A 23,281-nucleotide genomic window follows, 5' to 3' on the forward strand; every position below is an offset into this window, starting at 1 on the left:
ACTAATTCAACTGGCTTTTGTTTTGTTTTTTAATGCTGTGCAGAAATTCCAGCTATAGATGAAAGAGGAAACTTTCTGGCCATCCTCTGGGATGCTGCCCTTCCCTGAGGAGTCTGTCTGATTCCTACTGCAGCTTGGCAAGAGGACAGCAGGAAGAACAGGGTAATTTAGCACGTCTTCATCATTCTCCAGTGCTTGCTGGGGTTGAAACCCTTTTCCTGTAGCACCGGAGCCAGTTCTGCTCCTCATCCTGCTCCTCAGCTTCTGACTTGAGCTGAGGAGTGAGGTGAGCGCATCATTGTTGGAACCGATGAATGCTATGCTGCAGCTGCTGGTAAATCACACACAGTGATTTCTATGTGTGACTGTTAATTGGCCCAGGTGGGGCCTCGTGCATGGCAGGCACCTTCCAGTATCCCTCCTGTTCGTTAAAAATGGATTTGCATCATGGTAGTGAGATGACTCCTGGAAAACTGACTTGCTTGCCTGCGGCGAGTGCCAAACTATGAATTCATCTGTATGACTGCAGCTCACCCTGAATTCCTCTGTGTTTTCCCAGTGATCTGGGGGGATTTTCTCTCTTTTCCCCATCCTTTCTGCTGTTGTCACTTGGTGGTGGCTTTTCATGCTGTCACCTTCAAGCTTTGGGACCTGGAGGAGGTTAGCAGTGATACTGCACTGCCTGCTGGTAGGGGTTTTGTGTGATAAAGATCATGATTATAATCCCCTGTGACACATCCTGTGCATGAATATCATTGATGATGCTACATAGATCTTGAGAAACAAATAATAATCACAGTGCTTAGATGCATGCATGGGGGTGTGTGAACCATCCTTCTTGTTGGTCTCCGGTTACAACTGGTACAGTCTGTTGGATGCCTCTGTTCTAAAGCTCAGCATTTGGGGGAGTTTGTTGCTTTGCTTTAGACTGACTGCCACCATTCAGCAAAGATCTGCTGTCTTCTTGCTGGGATTTTAATGGTTGGGTATTCGTTAGGACCATTATTCAATGGATTGCAGGATACGCGCTGTTTGTTTAGAGCTGGGGATTTAAAAACATTCCTTCAGCACTTTAAAATGCATGTAGCAAGGCATATGGGAGCTGCTGAGTTCTGGCCTGAACCCCTGCTGGAGCAGCTGGGGAAAAGACTCAGTCAGCCCTGGAAACACAGGTGAAGGCAATTCAGCTGTGTAACCAAAAGGGGTAGAGCCTGGCTGCACCTCTCTTAGACCTCATTTAAGGTCTGACTGTCACTGGGCAAAGATCTCCTTCTGGATGTTTCTTCTTTGTGAAGCTTTCCCCTGCAAACCTAGACTCTTCTGATATGGGTGAGCAATCTCCTTCCCTTCCTTCATCACACCTTTCCATCGTGCTGATCCTTCCATCATCGTGCCTTTCCCATCGTAAGGATCTGTGCAATTACTACACAGGGCAACATGCAATGTAATGTTTGCCTCTGGGTTGGCTTTGCATTGAAATCTCAGCTCTCCTAATTGCACATAGAGTGGGGTGAAATCTTCTGCTTAAGTGTTAATGAGTAAACAAACAGCTCATGAAACAGAAGGGACTTAGGAATAGGTTGCTTATTTATAAGTCTGATGACTTTTAAAGCCACGCTCTCTACTTTTTAATCCTGTCTGTTGAAATGTTGCACTCTTTGGGTTGGTACCTGAGCTGAGATAGTTCTGCAGTCCTGGAACTGCTCACCAGCACCAATTAATTAAAGCCAACTTCCCAGAAGTGCTCTGCTATCAGCATTTGCAGCAGTGCTTACTGCCCTGACGGAAAAAGCAAGGCAGCGATGAGTTGTCCCTCTTGGCCTACTCTGGGCTGGGACCAGATGTGTGGGGTGAAGCAGAACTTGTGCTGTATGGGGAATTTTCCATTGAAAGATGATGTTGGTTGGCATTTCTGCAAGGTTCCATCTGCAGTCAAAGCAAGTTTGGGTTGTAGTCACACACAATTCTACCAGCTCCCTTGTGTATACTGTCTGCTTGATCTGTCCTGCAATGCTTTAATATAAGGCTGGGAGATCGAGCAAGGAGGTCAAGGTTCAAGGGTAGCTTAAGATTTCATTATTATTATTATTTTAATGTATCTCTCTTGCTTTTCTTGCTACTACAACTGAATCTTTGGGCTCTATAACCTATGGGAAGAAAACACCAAGCAGCTAATGCATCCCCCATGCCACATAGGGGACCCCATAAAGACACAGAAGTTCTGCCTCCATCAAAACAGCCCCCAGAAATACAAAATGCATAAAGAATACAGAGGCTATGGGGGGTGGGGGAAAGCATTTATTTGCATTGCAGAAGTGGCACAAAAGGAAACAGGACTTAATCCAGTGATGCCAAAGTAAAACAAATTCTCTGCTGTAAATGACTTGATCTGATAATTGAGGTTTTTAAGCACTGGGGGGATGCAGGGGCTGCCTCCTGCCCCTAGGCTTGCTTTAGCTGCTGAGTCAGCAGATGCTCCTCTGTATGCACAGACCCTGGAATTTGGGGCCCATTCTTGACAGTTTTGGCACAGGAGTCTCATGAAAGTGAAATGCTGCTGGCTGCATTGGTGAGGGTCTGGAGCGTTCCATTTGTATGGACTCTACACTGAAAGGACTTCAGCTGATGTGCAAAGAACCATCACCACTCGCTGCCTTGTGAGCTCTCTGAGCAGCTCAAAACCATACCACAGCGGTGGCTATAGAAGTGTTAATGGTAGAGGAGGAAGACCTTTTTCTTTCTTTTATTTATTTATTTTTTCCTGCTTTTAAGTTTGGAAAGCATGTGCCTTGATTTTAATATAAAGTAGCCATTGATGGGAGATGCCGCAAATAAAAGGCGCTTTTCTTTTTGCCTTTGGCCCCGAGTCATTGTGCAGTTAGTTTTGTGGCCGTGCATTTGTGTGTGAGGGGGTGCAGCAGAAGGGCACCAGCAGCACGTGAGCTGCAGAGTTTTGTTTAGAAACCACCACATTTCTCTCTGTCCATCATGTCCTCTCTGAGTGTCAGTCGGGCTCCTGTCTCCTCTGGATTTTCACCCAGTGATTTCTTTGGTTCTACCCATATGCTTCCAATAGGATGCTCTTATGCAGATGGGACAGAGATATGGTTCTACCATGGTGCTCTATACTAGTGGCACCAAATCCTTTGACAGCACTGAAAGCTGCGTTGTTTTAGAGTTTTGCTTGGGAATTTGGTACAATTACAGCCTTTTGTCCCATGGCCTTCCTTTAAGAGTAGCAGTAGCTATGACTGTTTTTTTCACTTGTTGATGTCAAGGTGGATCACAAGGGATGTGTGAGCATCATCCTCCCTGCTGAAGGGTTCTGGGGATGGGGAAGGGCTTCTCTTGCATAGCTCTGAGGGTGAGCGACAGTGCAGGTTATGCTCAATAAAAGCATAATTTGTAAGGAAAAGAGAGATCCTTTCAGGGAAGGCAGAACCCTTTGCTCATCATTTCCCTTTTCTTGGGCTCACCCCTGTGCCTTTTTGGACATCTTTCAACACTGAAAGCTGTGGTGCTGCTCTGGACTTTGGGTCTGTGTATCCAATCCCTTGCAGGCGTGCTGTTTGACAGGGAGGTGTTGGTGTGTCTGCCTGGCTGCTATCTGTTGATCTCTCTGGCTCTCTGCCTGCTATGGTGGAGAAATATTGAGGCATAATGGAAGCTTTGCAGCTGACGGCTAAATGGGCTTAATTTTGACTTTTTTTCTTATGCAGAAATAACGCATTTGGCTGGCAAACACTATAGCATTTCTCAGTTTAATGTTATCAGCGATTTTTACAACAATTTCTCTGCTCAAAAATGTCAACATGTTCCATTTCAGCAAAGTACACAGAAATGAACGCTGGAGGCTGGGTGTCCTTCATTCAGCCATTCCTATTAGCTGCCCACTGCGGGGCTGTCCACCACTTGTTGTGCATTTAAAGATATTCCTGTGCAGCGTCAGCAGTGTGCGAAGTGATTCTCCTGGTCCCCCTGGCATTGTGGCTTTGTCACCTGCAGTGTTTGCTGGTCTGCAGTGCATCTGTGAAGCTGGTTTCCGTACCATCATCAGTGGATGATGTAGGTGATACCACTATGTGCTCAGCCTGGAGAATAGGTGGCTGTGGGGTGACCTCATTGCAGTCTTTCAGGACCTAAATGGAGCCCCAAAACAGGAGGGGAGTCAATACTTTGATAGGGAAGATAACAGCAGGGCAAGGGGAAATGGCTTTAAGTTGAAGAAGGGAAGATTTAGGTTGGATATTGGGGTAAGTTATTTACTGTGAGAGTGGTGAGGTGCTGGAACAGCTGCCCAGAGAGGCTGTGGATGCTCCATCCCTGGAGGTGTTCAAGACCAGGTTGGATAGGGAGCCTGGGCTGGTATTAAATGGGGAGGGTGGCAGCCCTGCCTGTGGGGGTTGGAGCTTCATGATCCTTGAGGTCTCTTCCAACCCAGGGCCATTCTGTGATTGGCTTTGCAAAGCGCAACTTCTCAGCCCATTTAGGGGCACACTTTAAATCAAAGCTCCCTCCAGTATGATGCTGCTTGCAGCTGTTGGCCAAGTAGTTGAGGAGTGCTTTGAGCCCTAAAACACATTCCTCTTATAGAAAAACAGTATATATGAGTCAAAAATATGTCCTTTCCCCAACTGGTGTCGTTTGACCTCAATCCATCTGTAGCTTTGGAAAAGCTATAGGCTTCCATGATATCTATGGCCTTAGACACCAACCCAGGAGCATTTCCCATATCCCACAGCATCTCCACTCCTCCCTGGGCTGCTCTGTGAAGTGTTTAACTCCTGCTCTCAGCCAAGGTCAGAGCAAAGCGCTTGGGAAGGTTAAAATGAACTAAGAGCAGGTAATGGAAGAGGGCTTGGTCAAAATATCGAGATGGTTGCCCTAAACTTGGCAACAGGCCTTTAATAAACAAACTGAGATAGTAACAGAACGTGCTCGTTGTATTTTTCACAAGCGAATAAAATATTTTGTTGCAGAAATTGGCTGGTCTGAGGGCTTGGTGGAAGGGTCTGTAATTGCTGGTTGGCCAACCGGGTAAACAGAGCCCTGTGCACTGCTGTAATTGAGGCTGTGTGGGTCAGGCTGTTTAATTGCTGTCTGCCTGCTTGGAATAGAAACCTCTCCACAGCCACGGGCACTGCGTCTGATTGAGTAAACAAGCTGCCTGTCAGTGAGGCAAGGGAGCAGCTCTGGTCCCCTATCCAGAAGTGTAGGTCCAAAGGGCTCTTGCTCAAGGGCTGTGTCACCAATCAAGATGACATTAGAAAGCAAGGAGGATGGAGGTGGATAAGAAACGAGGGGTCCTGTGGCTCATCCTGAGTGTCTCCTCCATCACAACATCACTTGGAGGACTCAGATGCCCTCCCTGGATGCTGTCTCCTTGTTTCCCTGGTGTTCCTCAGGCAAGCATCACTCACGCTGTATTCCTGACATATGGACTCCATTGTGCTGCAAAAGGCCAATGCAAGTTAATATTTTCCTACCAAGATTCTAGACAGGATTTCACAGAGCTATCAGCCCATGTGCGGTGCTGGGCTCACAACGCCCGCCTGCCTGCAGGCTCTGCACGGCTCCTGGCCTTGTTGTCATTGGGAAAGGTGATAAATCTATAAAGAATAAGAATAAAACAGGCAGCAGGATGTATCAGGACTTCCTTCTCCTATAAGCTGGAGGCTGTATGCAGTACCCACTTGGTTCTTCATATCTCCTTCTACTCATGTCTTTTTATGGTAGGTCTCCACATTCTCTCCTAAACTTGTTGTTCCCTGCAGCCGTGCTTCCCTGGTGCTGTGTGGGAAAAGCAAATTGAAAGAATCTGGAACGATGAAGTCACTGAGCCACCGTGGAGGATGGAGCAGAAGCAGCCTTTCCTCATCCCGTAACCCGCGTGCACTCCATGCTTTGATGGCTCCGGCTCCCAGTGCCTCACAGCCAGGCTCACCAGTGTGGTCTGGCTGCTCTGCAGGGTTGGATGCAGAGGATTCCAACCCCGCTGGCTGGGATGGGCTGGTGATGCTGCTTTTTGGACCGTATGCTCTTTGGAGGAGAGGCGTCCTGTTTGTTTTGCGCGCACGCTTTTCTGATGGTGATATGCGAGATTAGGGAGCTTGGTTGATATTCGAGATTCCTTTTGACTTGTGAGATGAGGATTCCTGTTTAGAAATGCTGTGCCGTGACTGCAAGGAAAAGAAAAAACACCCCCAACAAAACCAACACCACAAAACATCCCGTTTTAATATTATATTAAATATTGCAGACTCTGATGGAGTGGAGTGAGCTTGTGCACCTCCAGCTTGGATTCTGCTGCCCTGTGTTGCTTTTCAAGAAGCTACTGTTTTATCACAGCCTCGGCTCATTTGAATAACACAGGGTCTTTGAGAGCAAGCTATTTCCTTCTTTAATATACATATTGAAACTGCAAAAGTACTCCGCAGCTCAAACTTGTGGGCTCAAAAACCCATCCAGCAGAGAATGAAAATTTTCCAGATGAGGAATAGTGGCTGCTTGTTTGCTCCCCTCCCTTGGATGGGTTTGTGTCTGGGCATGATTTCAGCCCTTCCTTCCTATTCAGCGGCCCAAATATTGAAGTGGGTGTGAAACCTGCAAGTGAGGAAGGGAAGCAGCAAGTAACGGGTGCGTGCTGCTCCTCCTGTGACACTGCATGGTGGGGGCCCAGCAGAGCTGCCATTGGGACGAGCACCTGGGGGCAGCAGGAGGAGGAGGAAGAGCATTTTCACAGACACCCAGGTGGGTGGGTAGGTCAGGGCTTTCCTTCAGTTTGTGGTAGGAATAAACAAGTCTGATGAAACCACTTTGGGCTTTTATGGGGAGGGGAAGGTGCTGGGTGTTCCCTGCCCCAAACTGCTCTTTCTGGGCTGTGTTTGGGTGGAATATTGCAAAGGGCTCTGCAGTCTTGTAGAAGAATAAGGACTGTACCCAGGGTTTGGGAATGAGTAGCATTAAGGTGCACCCTTGGTCTCCCTAGCTATAGCTGATGGATGTTCCTGAAAGGCATAGGAGAAGGTTCCAGAAACCAAAGAATGCCCTGCAGCCCCTGCCCTATCTGTAGTCTCTTGCAATATTTGATGTACTTTTTAATGTGCAAAAGGAATTAATTTCACCTGGCTGGGACCTCTGGATTTCAGGTGGCTGAAATCAGACAAAAGGACCTCCGAGGGCAGCATGCTCTTCTCCCATTGTTGCAGCCAACAGAATTAGATGTCTTCATGGCAGCGAGCAAGGAAAAAGAATTCCCAGATATTAATGAATGCCAGATTTACCAAATGAACGAGCAGGATTTTTGTTCCTTGGTGAGAAGAGGAAACAACCATGATCTTTCTCAGTCCAAACCCAACATTTTAACAAGGAGGGGGGGGGAGGGATGGAAGAATCATCACCATGTGAAGTGCTCAGCTATTGGGAAACAATGGAAAAAAATCTGAGATCTGAGCCACCGCTGGGTTTTTCTTGTTTTTATGTTCTTCTGCTGGTCCCGTGTTTGATCCTGATTGTGTGGTTTCCTGTTTGCTGTAGGGTGGGTGGGTGCTCCGTACCTGTGCTGTGCCGCAGAGCCACATGCTGCAGGATGGCAGCGCTGCATCACCAGTTTTGCATCGTGGGAGTCCTGCAAGCTCTGTAAAACACGAGTCAAGTTGTGTGCTATGCTATCAGGAAGGGCCCAGGAACGTTATATCATAGGCCTCCTTGAGATGTATCTGTAGTATTTGCTGTCTTAATGCTGTGTGTTCTGATTTTGGTTTATTTAATGTAATTTCATGGTGCCCAGAATATTGCTAGCCCTATGGTGGGATGTTAATGCAAACATTTTCCTGGAGGTATTCAAGGCCAGATTCAATGGGGCCCTGAGCTCTAGTGCCTAATCTCATGGGTGACAGTCCTGCCTGTGTCACAGGGTTGGAACTACCCATCTTCAAGGTCTCTTCCAACCCAAGCTGTTCTGTGATTCAGGCACTGTGATTCATGACTTTAAGCTGGCCTAGAGGAAACACATAGCACTCATTTTCTCTTTGTGCTTCTGGTCAGAGCTGCTGGAGGCTGCGTGGCTGAAGTTTTGTCACTTCCCCTGGGAGAGGGGTTGGTTGAGCAGTGCCTGATGTCTTGTTACCTTGCTTTGAAGGCAGCTCAAGGGAACTGTGCTGCTGTGTGTGTGACACAACGCATGGGTCAAGGGGTCTATTCTAATGTTTAGCATCAGGGCTAGGCAGTTGTCAAGCTGGTGGTGTTGACCTGTGCTCCTGGAAGGTGGAGGTAAATGCCTGGTCTTCCATTTAGCCTATTGCCAATTCCCATGCAGGGAGCTCTGGATGTGGCACACATGAGGGCATCCCTGCTGCCTCCTCTCCACCAAATCACAGCCATGTCACTGCGCTGCTGCCTTCCCAGCACAGCTCCTGAAACCCAAACCCTTCACTCTGATTACAGAAACACTTTGAAATTTGGCCCTGTTTGACAGAGATGCTAAGGCTGGGTTGTGTCTGCAGAGGAATGGTAAGGGGGGAGGATTAAGGATTTGTCAGGAAAATGCTTTTGCTTTCAGCTTATTTTTCTTCCTGAGTAAATAAATATCATAGTAGTGTTAGCAGCTGGGGGATTGTAGAGCAGGAGACTAGAAGCCCAGGAAGAAAACACAGATTCTCCTAATCTTTTTATTAGGCCATGACAATGTATAGAATACCTATATTGTGCATGCAGCACGTGTCCTTATGGAGCCGTTACAATTGATTTTGCACCGTTGTTAAGCTGTCACTTAGTTTTCTCCTTGATTAAAGCCGTTTGTTGCTGTGCTTTGCAAGATTCTTGGTGGCAGAGTGTACAGCTGTGGCTCTAAACACGACATGAGACATGTGCTCTCCTGTCTGCTCATGCAGTGGTGCTGAGCACCACCTTCTTGCTCAGACTCTGCTTTGAATTCCCATCCTGGTTGTCCCTGCTGGCTTTGCAAATTGCTTTTTGCATCTGCTGGCAGAATCACATGCATGTGATTTTTCCTTCTATTCCCATCTATTTCCATCAAGAAGGCCATGTCATGGGAGCCCTCTCCTCTCATTCTTTTATCACTGGAAAGCTATTGAGCTAAAATAGGGTTACTGCTTCTTAGGAGTTTGTCACCTCTGCCTGTTCCTGCATGCAGTAATTGGTGCAAATAGGAAATAGCCCAAAGGAATAGTAGATTGAATTTCATCCCAATTGTTCATGATTTTTTTTTGTAAAGCCAGCTATGTTGAATGATGACTAAATCAGGATTAGTATTTGTATTTGTGAGACTCAGCATTTCTTCACTGAAGGCTGTGTCATAGAAAACCTTGAACACTCAGGATGGGAAACACATCTAAAATTGTGCTTATTCATCTCATTAAATCTCCACGTCCACACAATGGGTGTTTTTGCTGGTCCATCAGAAGTTGTATGGTTAGTTTCACAACTCCATCAGATACTTTTTATCGCACAGCTCATTGCATTTAATGTAGCTCTGTGGGAAGGCAGGAGATGTAAACTCCAGCAGGTTGTTAGATATCTAAATTAGGTGAGACCATCTACTTTCCCTGTCTGTTGATACTTTAAGGTTTCCTGACAGGTAGTTCTTGTTTTCTGTCTGAGCAGGGCCTAAATAGTTTTTCTTTTCTAGGACAGTTAATTTACAGTATCTGTAATCAGAGTAAATTGAATGGACCAAATTCTAACCTAAGATTGGTTTTATACTTGACCAATACAAGTCTTGCTCTTTACCCATTTTCCAAACACACACGTGTTGCTGATTCATAGGTCACAACATTTGTCGTTAAATTAATGACTATTTTCAGGAGGTTTTGATTTTCATCTGTGTAGGTGGTCCAGAAATTCCTTCTCATCATTAGATACTCATTAATTTTGCAGATCTCCCTTACTGTGTGTGATGGACACAAAAGCTTCTCATTAGGCTCAGAAACGTGCCTCCTACTTTTTGGGTTGGCCTGATGAACGTGTGCTCTGGAAGCATGGGTCTGAGCCTTTTTGGAGTGGCTGGGACAGGAGGATCCCTTCTGTAACGAGTGATATTGCTCCAGCTCAAACAGATCTCCCACTACGTTGCTCTGTGCAGGTGAATTTGTGGTATCAGTGGGCAGGTTCTGCCCTACCCATGCTGTACCATCAGGGCTCTGGTGATCTCAATCTTGGGATGCCTCTTACTTGTGTTTAAGCTCTTGGTCACATCTGCATCTTCCCACTGGAAGTATTTCTGAGCCAGCAAACCTCTTGGGAACACTTTATCATGGGGCTATCCTGTCTGGGATCTCTGGTGCTTTGATAATGTGAGTGTTAATTAATGCTGCAAACACCATCATTAGCTCTTTGGCTGTCCTAATCTGTCCCTATCAGTAACCAGAGAAACTGCTCAGTGCTGCCTGCTTTCTTCTCCTGCCCTTTCTTTCCCATGCCCAAGGTAGGTTTATGAAGACCTTTACAGACAGGAATTTCCAACAGACCCTGCACCTAGAGTCTTTATCTCTGTTTTTCCTAACCCTCATACTAACCTCAGCTCTAACAGGCTTGGAGGTGCATATTGTGAGGCAGGCACAGATGGCCTCCTCAGAGTGGATCCCTCAAGGCCCGTTGGGTGTTGGTGCTGCCCATCTGCTCCACCAAACACAGCAGAGCCATGGGGAGCTTCCCGTTGGCAGGGATGGTGCAGCCCTTTGTCCTTCTCCATACACCATTTCTTGAGGGCCACCAGAAAAAATCCCTAGACCCAAGATGAGATTGCCCCTCTTGGGCTGCCTTGAGGTGTTGCCATGTTGAGGTCAATGCTCAGTGCAGATCTTAACTGTCTGCAGTGCTGTAATAACACATATCTTCTCCGAGATGGATTACAGTGTTGATTTTATTCCTTCCTGATCTTTTCAGTTCATCGTGCATGTTTTGTCACCTGCCAACTGTATTCCCCAAGCCTCAGATCCCTTGGGTGGCCCAATGAGGCCCTCCCATGCCCGCTTTGATATCCCATGTTTATCTGATGGAAATGAGCCCTTCCAAGATGGCCCACCTCACTCTCTTGCCATGTTTCCCAGCTGTCTTTCTGGACAACTTTTGTATCCCATTGCCCCTGGGGCTGTTCAAAGGCTTCTTTGGAGCCTGAAATCCCTGTGTGTCTTTAGGTTGAGGAAGCCAGGAGAGCATATCGGGTGAGTCATTAGGATTTACTCTGAATTTTGACGCTCTGTGTGTTTTCTCTCACGCTGGCCTTATGTGTAACACAAGCCGGAGTACTCCAGGCCAGCACTGTGTTTTTCTTTTTTTTTTTCCTTTTCCTTTTTCCTTTGTTTGTGTTATGCTTGATTTGATATTCAGACCTCACTCGGTTCTCTTTGGCCGCCTTTTCTGCATAAGAAAAATTGTTTCGAGGACCTTGTGGCTCTGGGTTTTTCAGGTGAATACGTTCTCGTTTTGAAAGGATAGTTTGAACTTAAAACATAAGTGAAGATATCTGCTTGATAAGTGGCAACAAAGGAAAGCCTTGGTAGTCATGTGAATAGCCCAGCTGGTCTCAACATTATTTTCTCAATAAAGTTCTGTGGTTTTGAATGTGCACTGTATTTAAAGAAATAAATTTGAGGTTTATCAGTTAAAACCATGATGCATTGAAATAGAGATGTCTAATGCATGGCAGCTTTTAGATACCAGAGGTATCTTAGCAGAAAAACGTGCTTTTTGTGTTAAGGATACTCTGGTTGTTTCTGCTGCTCAGGGGGTGGATTGTTCCTGCAGAACCTGAATTTGACCCCATTTTTGGATGCAGATTCTCACTGCATCACTTAATCCACCTCCGAGGGATTGGCTCTGTAGTTTCTTCACAGCTTCTGTTTGGTGGCTTTGCAGAAGAAATCTTTTTGCCTGGCTTCTGAGATACCTCACTTTGTGATGGACGGCATGAGATCCTAGATGTCCTCATCTGGAAAACCTTTGGTTATCAGCAACGAGTTCAATTTTCCTTTTTTCCCAACGTAGAAATACTACCTCAGTTAAAAGGGCAGAGTTTTTTGGGGCGTGCCTCCACACCTTAACTTTGTGGTAGTTTGTGGGTGATAAGAGTAAGGGAAAGTTAAGCAAGCCAATAGAACATTGATTTGGATCTTTGTGCGTCAATGGGCTTTGTTGGAGATGCCCAGGAAGGAGATGATGGAGAAGTGGCTGGAAGAGGAGGCACGAAGGCTGGTGTTGTTGCAGAGGTTGGGTTGTGGTAGCAGCATGGTAAGTGCTTGACTGCAGTGAAGCAGCAGAGCAGCTGACTTGCCCTTTGTCCTTCCTCTTGTGGGTTCATGTCAAGAATGCTTAGAACAACCTGCAGTTTCAGAGCAAAGCTTCCTCAGGCATTTGTTTTCTGTGTTGTTTTAGTAGCCACAATAAGAGGAAGAGCTCAATGAGCAGGGCATGAGGTGAATGTAGTAAGGTTGACTGCTGGTAGAGAGCATCTCGTGTCAGCTGCTGTGCATGAGCTTCTTTATGCAACTTGTATTGCAGTGTCCTTCTCTGCCGTAGAATAAAGTTGTTATATGAAAAGGGTGTCTGCGTGCAGAGTGAATGAAATGTCCTGCTGTTTTGTGTTAACTTTGTGTACAACTTCTCTGCTTCCTCACCCCTTCTGTCTGTCATGTTTCCATTAGTGTTCAACCCACAGCAGTGGTCTTCATCCAGATAAGCTTTGGTCAGGTTGGCGCACATGGTGCATCTGTTCCCAAGCCACAGGAAAACAAATGAAATCACAAAACCAGAAGAAAAGAGGGCAGCCTCCCCTCGGAGCAGGTTCCCCCAATCTGTTTCAGGCAGGGGAACCATCACTCTGCATGTTGGGTGTGAGTTTGAGCTGATACCCCACAGTAGTGCTAAGGGGTCAGCAAGGCAGAGCTCTCCGTCTGAATTCAACTCAATGGGAAACAAAAGAAATGAAACAGAAAATTCAGCTCTGTTAAAGAAATTTGAAGTTCTTGGCCTTTCCCTGTGATTTTGTAGGATAATTTTTCATGTATGGCCCTGGTTGAAACTGTATTTGGTGTGGATTTTCCATTGGACGTCTGATGGGGCTGAAGGAACCAATCTACTTGTTGAAAGGGATGAGCCGGTCTTTCCCATACACTTAGTCCTGAGATATGCAAGAAGAATTCTTATTTTTGTGGAGCTTCTCTTAAACCATCATTCAGAACAGGCATCTGCATTTCATCTAGAATATCATCCGTTTGTTTGGAGAGTTTGGTATGGCTTCAAGTCCAAGTTTGCTTTGGATCAGGCCTTTAAGGTTTGGTTTGATTTATTTCCAGTGACGCTACTGAAAATGCAGCTTCCTTCTTGTTTTCTTTTTTCCCCCCATCTCTGCCGACCTGCTAAGTTAAAATAAACGTTAGGTTTTGATGTATTTCTTTATTTATTTTAGTTACCGCAGAGGCAAAAACGCGGAGTGAGAAACTTGGATGAAAGGCAGGGAGCAGCGGATTAGCTAGGAGAGGTGCCAGGCTCGGGTGCCCTCGTTGCTTGGGATGTTGGAGATGTGTTTTTAGGCTGATTTTTCATGTTCATCTTAAAGTCCCAAGCAGAGTGGGCTGTGTTACGGCTGTTTTTCCATCTGCAAGTGGTACAGGGCCACGGTGGTGAAATGAGAGCCATTGGCACTGCAGTGAAACCAATGTGTAGTCCAAGTAGTGATGGGCTTCTTGAGCATAGATGTGATTTTTTTCTGTTAAGCGTGTTGCTAACGTGGGCAGGATCAGTGTTTTATACGTTGTCTACATTTAATTAAATGGTACACGTTTAATATACGTTGCATAAATCTAATCTGTTCCTGGTTTTGCTCATTTCTTGCCTGAAGTGTTTAGGCATTTCTAAGCCTGGTTGTTTTGTAGTGTTCCCGTGCGGCACACAGAGATAAGGCAGCTTGGATGCTGTGGTTTTAAGGAACTTGACCAAATTCATGCACAGAATTTGGTTCTTATGCTGGGAATGTCACCCAGCCCACACTCCCAGCCCTTGCAGTCACTGTGAACAATTGGGAGCCTATCTATTGTGACGAACAAAGATGACCCATTTTGTCCCCTAAGCTGCCTTGCTTTAAATAAGGAAAGAAAGCCACTACTATTGTATCCTTGTGAGCTGTGATTGCATGCTCATGGGCTGGGTTGCCCTTGCAGAAGGGAAATCCTGCATCCCAGAGGATGCTCAGCCTTGCTGCTGCCTGTGGGTTCCCAGGGATGCTGGCAAGCAGCACGCAGGCAGGTTTGGGGTGTGCTGACTTGGTGGGTATCCTTGTTCCTTACAAGCTACCTGGGTGCTGGTGACCTCTGTGCTGGGCTTACAGGCTGGAGGTGTGCAAATAGAGAGGGGTTGAGTTTGATGGGATTGGAAAAAAGTGGATGTGCTCAAAATCTCAGTATGCACAACAGGGCACAATTGGATCCCATCTATTTTGGCTATCAGTGCTAGATTACCCCTGTTACTTCACTGAGAAAATAGGTTTTAATAGGGGATGTGCAGAAAGTATGGGGATTGCCTGACAGCATGCGGGTTGCTTTAAAAATTCCTATGTAAGTGTTCCGTCTGTGCTTCTGTATGTGATTCTTTCTGATCATCAACTTTCTGATAAGAGTTAGTTTATCACAAAGCAGACAGAGCTGAGTCTGTGTTTTGACAGGGCTGAATTTTACTGGGGTATTTGGACAGAGAAGATGTTGCTACTGTTTAAAGGAGAACTATTCTCCCTCTATGTTCTTTCTGCAAGCAGCTAATTAGTTTCATCAGTGTAGTACTTGCTGAACCATGCTATGGTGATAAACACAGTTTGAATCCATCTTGCGAACACAAACCTTTTGCAGACATGAGGATTATTTACACAAGTCCTCTTTAGGATAATTAATTTGTATTTCTCTCCCAAGATCCCAAAAGTTGTTGGTTACAGAACAGTTTGGCATCACTTTAAGGAAAGGCTCCAGAAGAGGGTTTGCATAAGCCCCTACAGGGCTGTGGCTTCCCTGGCGAGCATTTGTTTAGAGATGGAATCAGAGACACTGTGGCCATTGGTTCTTTCACTCTGATCCTGTTTTGGGAGCCCAGATGTGGCAGGTTGCTGGGAGTTTGTTCCCCAGAGGCTTTGAGTAAGGCTTTTCCAGAGGATTATGCGTGCATATTGTATTTGTTGTATATTATATGCACATATGACTGTGATAGGCTTGAAATTAGGCTCCAAGTTACAGTCTTACAGTAACATCTCTTACCACATGGAAGAAATCATCTAGCTCTTAAGACCTAAAAAACCTTTTAACGTGGCAATTTGTTGCATTTCTCTCCCCTGATTCTGCATTTATCTCATCTGCTCTCCTGATTCCTTGCCCAGTGTACCCAATGCTGCATGTGCTGCTCCTGCTATTCCTCTGAGCTCAGCAGTGCCTGGAGCTTTGGCCCCAGCCTTGCCAGCCCTCCCACGGTGGCTGCGAGGCTGAATTTATTTCCCTGCCTGTCTCTCGCTCACGGCGTGGCCCTGGCAGCTCTGGGATCCCATCTGCCAGGCTCAGCTGCCCATAGCCCCGCAGTGCTCCCTGCCCTCAGCTCTCGGGATGCAGCCCTGTGCATCATGTGCTTCCTGCTGGTTTTGATGGGCTTTTCACATTTTTACATTAAAAAGTCCCTTTGATAAAGCACTGAGGGTGCTGATGATTTATCACTCAACGTGAGGCTGCAGATAAAGAGCTACGTTCTTGGTGTGCATGGTTGATATCAGTAATCCCATGAATCCAGGCACATCATAGAATCTTCATAGAATGATGACCACCAGGATCATCAAGCTCCAGCCCCCCTGCTGCAAGCAGGGCCACCAACCTGTATGTTAGACCCGACTGCCCAGGGCCCCGTCCAACCTGCCCTTGAACACTTCCAGGGAGGATATCCTATGTCCATCATTAACTCACCAATACTTTCAGAATCCCTTTCCATCTTTTTGCTATAGAAATTAACCACAATTTTACTCTTTAGAATAACTTTGCTCTTTCTTATGACTCTACTTGTGCTTCAACTTGAGCAAGACCAGGGATGGAGTTGGTGAGTTGTGGTGCTGGAGCTTTGGATATTTTTATACAAATTGATTAATATTTAATTTAAGCCCCAGGAAGCACTTCTTTACTATGTAGGTGACACAGTGCTGGCACAAGGTCCCAGAAAGGTTTTAGAGTCTCCTCCTTGGGGACCTCTGAAAGCCACCTGGACATGGTGCTGGCCTTGTTGGGGTGGGGATGGGATCAGATCACCCTTCCAACCTCAGTCATCCTGTGACTGAAAAAGAAACTCTTTTCTCTATCTTAAACCAATCTCCTACTAGTTTGGAGTGTCCATTGGGTCCCTTACTATAGGATTTGGTGGCTAACAGCTGTGTTGGCCTTCAGGCACTGCATTACTGGAGCCAACATTATGTTTTCAGGTGCCTGTGGATGTGGCTTTTCTAGAAATCTCATCGCTTTTGTCTGAAGCTCATGGAAGAGGTGGGTTTTATATTGTTTTCTTGAATTTAGTCCTAAAACCCTCCTACGCTGCACTTTAGGTAATTATGTACTATTTTGGATCTCATCTTAATTCCTTTATTGGATCTAACTTTTTACTCCCTTGTGCTAATCAGCCTTAGTCAAGAGATACACAGGTGAAAGAGGATGGCTGGCTGGGTATGCTAGCCCTGCTTGAGAGACTGATGCTTCAAAGTGGCATCACATCTAAGAGGGGGGAAAAAAGATGCTGTTGTAAATCTGGATAGGAGGTTGTGTGAGAGCTGAAGAGAACAATATCTGTATAGATAGCACCATTCTCCTGAATTCGATTCCAGGACTTCTGGTCTCTTGTGCTACTCAAACATGTTCAGGGTTTCCTAAACACTGGATTAGCTCAGCATGGGTTAGGAGCAGTGATTGCTTCTTCTTGTTCCTAGTTATCAAAACCTTTAAAACTGGGCATGTTGGCAAGAAAATAGGAAAGTCTAGAATTACTCTTTGGAGATTATGATCGCACATAGGATGTAGAGAGTCCAGTCCCAAGACGTACATAAGGAAGCCTTTTAAAAACAGTTTTTGGAAGGCTTTAAAGAAGATGACTTGCAATGTAAATCAGCCTGGAGTCATTGGACCCCCAAAGCAGTAAATGACAGGGGAAGCACGGGCCTGAGGGGCTGTGTTATCCCTGCAAACCTAAACCCTCATCCCAAAATATCTTTTACAACCACCAAAGGATCCCCTGGAGGATGTACACTGGCTGTTTCTTTCAGAGGAAATATTATAAATAGAATGGGAATAAGTAAACACACTGTGTTGACACAAGGGCAGCTTTGTTGAAGCTTTTTCACACCGAGTGGCAAACTGCCCACACTGTGCCAATTCACAGCCATCCCGTCAGCGGGCAAGGCAGCCCTTGGAGGGATGAGCTGCAAGCAGCAAAGCAGGCTCTGGGGATGAAAAAACCAGGGTCATAGAATCACAAAATGGCTTGGGTTGGAAGGGATCCCAAGGATCATTGATAGAGTCCTCTAGCTGTGGGACTGGATGTAGTGCAGAGCCCTATGGGCTCTCTGGCATGTACTTGGGGCACATGGGGGCTGTGCATAGGCTCATTTTCTGGAGTGGCTGAGAATGGGAAGGGCAGGGGGAAGATATTGGTGCAGGAGTCTCAAGCTGGTGTGTGTCTGATGGTGTCTTTCTTCACGAGAGTTGTTTAGTAGGATTATTATTACAAATTTGGTACTCAGTATGTGAGAAGATGTCAGAGACTGGGCCTGTAATGGCTTAGTAAGACCTTCCCCAGTCCTGTCGATTAGTTTTCAATGAGAGTTTTATTTCAATGTTGTATATGGTCTATGGGTTTATGCTGTGCCTTAGAGTCATAGAACCATGGTCAGTGTTGAGTTGGAAGAAACCCACATAGATCACAGAATCATGAAGGTTGGAAAAGACCATTAAAATCATCTAAGATCATCTAGTCCAACTCTAATCCATCCCATCACACTCAGTGACCACGTCCATCAGTGCCACATATCCATGGTTCTGGAACACCCCAAGGGATGGTGACTTTGCCACTTCTTTGGGCAGCCAGAATCACCAGGTCCAGCTCTTGCCTCCACACAGCACCATCCAAACCCAAGCCCAGTGGCTGTGGGCAGTGTCCCAATTCTCCTTGAGTTCCATCAGCTCATGTCTGTGCTCGCTGCCCTGGGCAGCCTGTTTCATGCCCACTGCCCTTTGGGGCAGAACCTTTCCATGTAAGCAAGCCACAGTGACACTGAGGCACATTTTCTGCCAGTGAAGAACAACGTACTTTTGTGCAAATTTGCCAGTGGTGCCTGAATTGTGTTCTACCTGCTTTGACTTTAAAATCTGGCTTTGTCTGTCAAAACGATTGCAGTTATTTATAGCACAAAGTACTTTCTAGGAGCTCAGACATTGTCTGATGTCTAGAAGACAATGATTGTCTTCAGAAACAGTTCATCCCACGTTTTGATCCAGCCTTAGTTGTTCTTTCTATGCCATCCTGCTGTGATGATGCACTTAGACAGGAGCTGGTCCCATCTGCTCGTTGGTCACATCTATTTTAATAGGTGACTTTATGATAATGACCCATTGATGTTTGCTTCCGAAGTTGGCAAATAAAATCTAAAGTAAGTTCTTTAATGTTTATTCCCATGAGCACCAGGGATCTGGTAGGTCCCAAGAAGCTGCTGACATGCTGAACTGGAAACAGAATTTGGCTCAAAGAGTCTTCATTCCACTATTACAAAGAATCTAGTTAAGAAAAAGAGAGATTTATTCTTACTTAGGGTCTAAGGGCGGCTTGGGTTCTTAGCTGTACTTCTCCTGACACAGGACATGCATCCCATGTTGGCATCTTCATTTCTGCAGTTACCGATTTTGATGCCACAAAGACAGGATTCAGATGAAGATAAAGCAGAGGATTCTTATCTCACACAAATGGCCTTAATAATATTAATAATAAAAAACATACAATGATTGCACTCTTCCTTAGCATGCCCTCACCCTGCCTCCCCACGTTCTCATACATGGACATAAGAGGGTTATTGCCAATTTCAATGCAGGATTTTTCTGTGCAGCATGGATTGTGGAGAACTGACTGTCACACAGTAAAACATTAAGCTTTTAATTAAAAAGTCATACTGAAAGCTTTAGGAGTTTCAACAGTGATGGTCTTTGGACAGGTTTTTACACAAGGCTCCTCTGCACCCTTTGGTGTCTCAAATCAATTTGCTGCTATTGCTGAGTGTGCGTTAGACTGAGAAATCCCATATTCAATTGCACTTTCTGGATTTTCTGACTTCTGGATCGTAGGAAAGCTTTGCATTCTTGAACAGCAGCACACTGAAATTGCAGGAACGTGCCTCTTGTAAAACTTTCTCTCTTGCATTATCCAAGTTGTATTTAGAGAATGGTAAATTCACCACCCCACTGATACGCAGTGTAGTTTTATTGCATTGTGTTTAACTTGCAATAAGAATAAATAGAGGAAAATAAAATGCTCCATTATTTATTTGGAGGGCAAGCCGTCACAATGCTTTCTTTCTTGGAGCTGTGACTGTACAATCTTCCTTCAGAGAGCTGGAAGCGGCAGTTCCTGGGTTTCTTTGTCCATGAACAGTTGCAAGGAATCCTCTGCTCTGCCTGGTCTATTGATCACATTCTCCAAGTGTAGAATGATATCAGAAGCCTTAACTTAAATGAAAGAAACCCAATTAGAGGTTCTTGCTTTCTAAACTGCAAGAGTCATCCTTGGTAATTTGAAAGAGAAAACTGATGTGAGACTGTGCAAAGGTTTTGTCTTGCGTAACATCTCGTGCTATAGAAAAGTGGAAAGGTCCACATCGAGGTTAGATTGGGTTAAGTAAGGCTCAGCGCTTATCTATGAGATCAGTGCTCTAATGAGAGTCTTGAAGTATTTTCACCTGTGTGCTGGTTTCTCTGTTGTGACCAACACAGCCCCAGAGCTTTGGCTGGTTGCATGGAGAGCCCCAGGTCTGCAGAACTTTGGAGTGTGCCAAAAATGAAAGGGGTGCACAGGGAGATGGCATAGCCATCCTACCCTTTGTGAACAAGTGTGCTTTATCTCTGTTTCTGCCCCTCCTGGAATTAATCACTGCTTATCAGCGAATGTCTGTGCATCTGTATTACTTGTTTTTCCAGGTAGCTTGAGGAGAAGCTTGATAAAGCAATAATACTTGTAATTAAAATGTGCAGGTTCTGGCCTATGGAAGATAAACGGTAAAACTCCCCTAATGGCTTCATGTAAACCACCTGTCATTGACTGCCATCTGACTCGGCCTCAGAATTCTGATGCTGGGTTATTTAGGCTGGTGCTGCCTTTCCTATGAGCCAGAGAGCGGGTGCTGAACTTGGGGTGGAGGAGGGAAGCTGTGCAATGGAAAGAGAAAGAACACATCTTGATTCACAGAACCGGGCATCTGTATGGATTCCTGGAGGTGGTGGTGGGAGATGTTTTGCTTTGGTCAATGGATGTCATTGAAAATGAGGACAACCAGTGCCAAAAAGAAAAAAAAAAAACAACAACAACTTTGTATGAACTCTTCCTTTTTAGCATACAGACTCTATACTAAGAGTAAAGTGGTGTCCTATACGTGACCTTATAATCCAGCAAACACTTTGAGCAGCTGTGGAAATATTTGTGTGGCTCTGGCTTTCATCGGGGCATCATGGCAAAAACGAGAGCTCTGGCAAATAGCAGAACACGTTTTTTTTTTAGCTATGAGTGAAATTCAGAGTAAGACCTCTTGCACGGGTCTGTGGCTGAGCCTTTGGTTTCCTCTCCAAAAAGGTAATTTGCTGTATTACAGAGGCTCTCTTTCCTTTGTAGTTAAGCACAGAACTTTCCACTCTAAGTCTTATGCTGTTCTCCATACCCTCCAACACTACATCTCCCCAGAATGTGATAGGTGCTTAGTATTTCCTATGTAGGATCTTGATGAAGAGATAATGTTCGGTTGTTGAAGGCTATCTATAAATAACTAACACTGTAGCATGCCTGTTCTATCTTTTTCCTTTTGCCTTGTATTTTTTTAAGCTGTGTCTCACAGATGGCCTCAACTCCATCCTTTTGAAGGAGCGGATAAGAAGAAGCAGAAGGATGTCTATAGTTATGTATATACGTGTGTGTGTATCTATATATGTGTGTATTGTAATGCAGATAAGCAGCAATGGAGATGTCCTTAGGCTCATCCATTAAACCAGTTTTGACCTTGCCAGTGAACAAGGCCATGAGAGATTGGGCTGGGGGTGTTGGGAGGGCCCTGAAAATAGCGACAAGCAGTTCTTGTTTGATGCTATAAAGGAGGTAGTGGAAGGTGAGATGCTCGAAGTGGCAGAATATTGAATGACGGGATTGCATTTGTCAAGGACAAAAGCATAACGTGCTTGTGAGAATCAAGCTGATGGGGCTTCACTGTGTGAATGTGTAGGAAAGGATTTGCCTCCGGTGGGCTGTGCAGAGAAAATGAGTGATTTTCATATGGTTGGATACAAAGACTTGGAGGAATCTGAGAGTCAGTGTTGAGGGGATGGCTATGGGTCACATCATGGGGCTTTGGTGTGCTTATGGGGATGAGTGTGGACATGAGAACACACAATGGCATGAGGTTGAAGGAGTGGTGATGCTGTGGGGTTTTCAGTGTCCAGGATTGTTTTGTCCCTATAGGCAGCAGGCTGGGGATTTCTTATCTGCTGTCCTGCCTGCTCATAGTCATAGAATGGCCTGGGTTGAAAAGGACCGTAATGATCATCTAGTTTCAACCCCCCTGCTGTGTGCAGGGTCACTAACCACTAAACCTCCCTTGTCTTAGCTTAAAACCATTCCCCCTTGTCCTATCACTATCCATCCTTGTAAACAGTCCCTGGTTGGCCTCTGCCTCTGGACTCATTCATTTCAATCACATTATGGATGGAGCTGAGGTGCTGCAACTTCCAGGGCTCTCTCATTTTTGTTTGTGCATCAGAGACCTCGTAATTATTCAATGCTGGTGGCTGAGAATTAGCCACGGGTAGTTCTTCATGTTAGATCATGCTTTCTGGGTGGATGCAGGCACAAAAACTTGGGGTGAGATTTGTGATGCAATTAAAAGAAAATCAGGTTACAAGTTTAAGTCCAGTGTATCATTTAAGTCTCTCAGTAGCTCCTCAGGAGAAATAGGCAGCTCTTAGAGCTCCTCTTAAAGTGGGCATTGAATATAAATGGCAGACTGGCTTGAACTACAAAGTGCAAAATGGAGTGGAAAGTGTTAACCTTTGTGCCAAAAGTAACAAGATGAATAAGTGTGATCTTTTACTTGTGCTTTCTTTGCCAAGCTCTTGGATCTACTTCTGTTGTTAATCCCTGTACCAGCCATTGAGGAGTGAAGTGTGATGCTCTTCCCTTGGAGTCTGTATCCCCACGTGAGCCTTTTTTTCCTCTACCAGAAGGCTTCAGAAAATTATTTCTCAAGCTTGGCTTCAACTCAGCACCACTCCAAGGTAATGGTGTGGGATCAAATGGGCCAAGGAAGAAGGCTTGGTGACCATGTGTGCCCATGGCTTCAACACAAAGCTGCCAGATAGGCTTTGTGATGCTGCTCTGCTCTTCACAGATGCTGGTCCTGGGAAATGCTGACAACATGGAAATGACAGAATCATAGAGCCATGGAACCACAGACTGGTTGGGTTGGAAGAGAATTCATAGCTCCCCAGCCCCACCCCCTGCCATGGATGGGTGCCCCCAACCAGGTTAGGCTGCCCAAGGTCCATCTATGGCCTCAGGCATCTCCAGAGATGGAGCACCCAGAGCTCTGGGCAGCAGTGCCAGCACCTCATCGCCCTCTAAGTAAAGAATTTTCTCTTGACATCTAGCCTAAATCTCCCCTCTTTTAGTTTAAAACCATTCCCACTATCAGCTGTACAACATGGAAACCATCCATGGAACACGAATATCACCTGGAGGGCTGAGGGTCAACGAAAGAGGGGAAGAAAATGTGACAAGAGGAGTCTGTTTTTCCAACCAGAGCAGTGGTCCTGTTGCCCCCAGCAGTGTGCTGAGAGCTCTTCCCTTATTGCTCCTTGTATATCATCATCTGTGAAGCTTTAAATGGTGATTTCCACCTGATCTGAAGTGCAGAACCCATGGGCAGATGTCACCAGGGTCATGCTTTATGCCCAGCAGGGCTCACTTGGCAGCACTGCACTGCGGTGGGCACATGGTCCTCCTTCCCATCAGGTTCAGA

At 45.6% G+C, this 23,281-nt stretch overlaps 1 protein-coding gene and 1 long non-coding RNA gene across 11 annotated transcripts in view; both read left to right on the plus strand.

Moving 5' to 3' along the window:
• Nucleotides 1-23,281, plus strand: part of HIVEP3 (HIVEP zinc finger 3) — a 207,924-nt gene that overhangs the window by 46,885 nt on the left and 137,758 nt on the right. The window lies entirely within an intron of this gene.
• On the plus strand, nucleotides 1,249-22,715 carry LOC140261865 (uncharacterized). The gene is made up of 3 exons (XR_011905778.1): nucleotides 1,249-1,329; nucleotides 22,374-22,538; nucleotides 22,652-22,715. It is a non-coding gene; the product is annotated as an uncharacterized lncRNA (long non-coding RNA).

Source organism: Excalfactoria chinensis, chromosome 22 (genome assembly GCF_039878825.1).
Source record: "Excalfactoria chinensis isolate bCotChi1 chromosome 22, bCotChi1.hap2, whole genome shotgun sequence".
NCBI lineage: Eukaryota > Metazoa > Chordata > Aves > Galliformes > Phasianidae > Excalfactoria > Excalfactoria chinensis.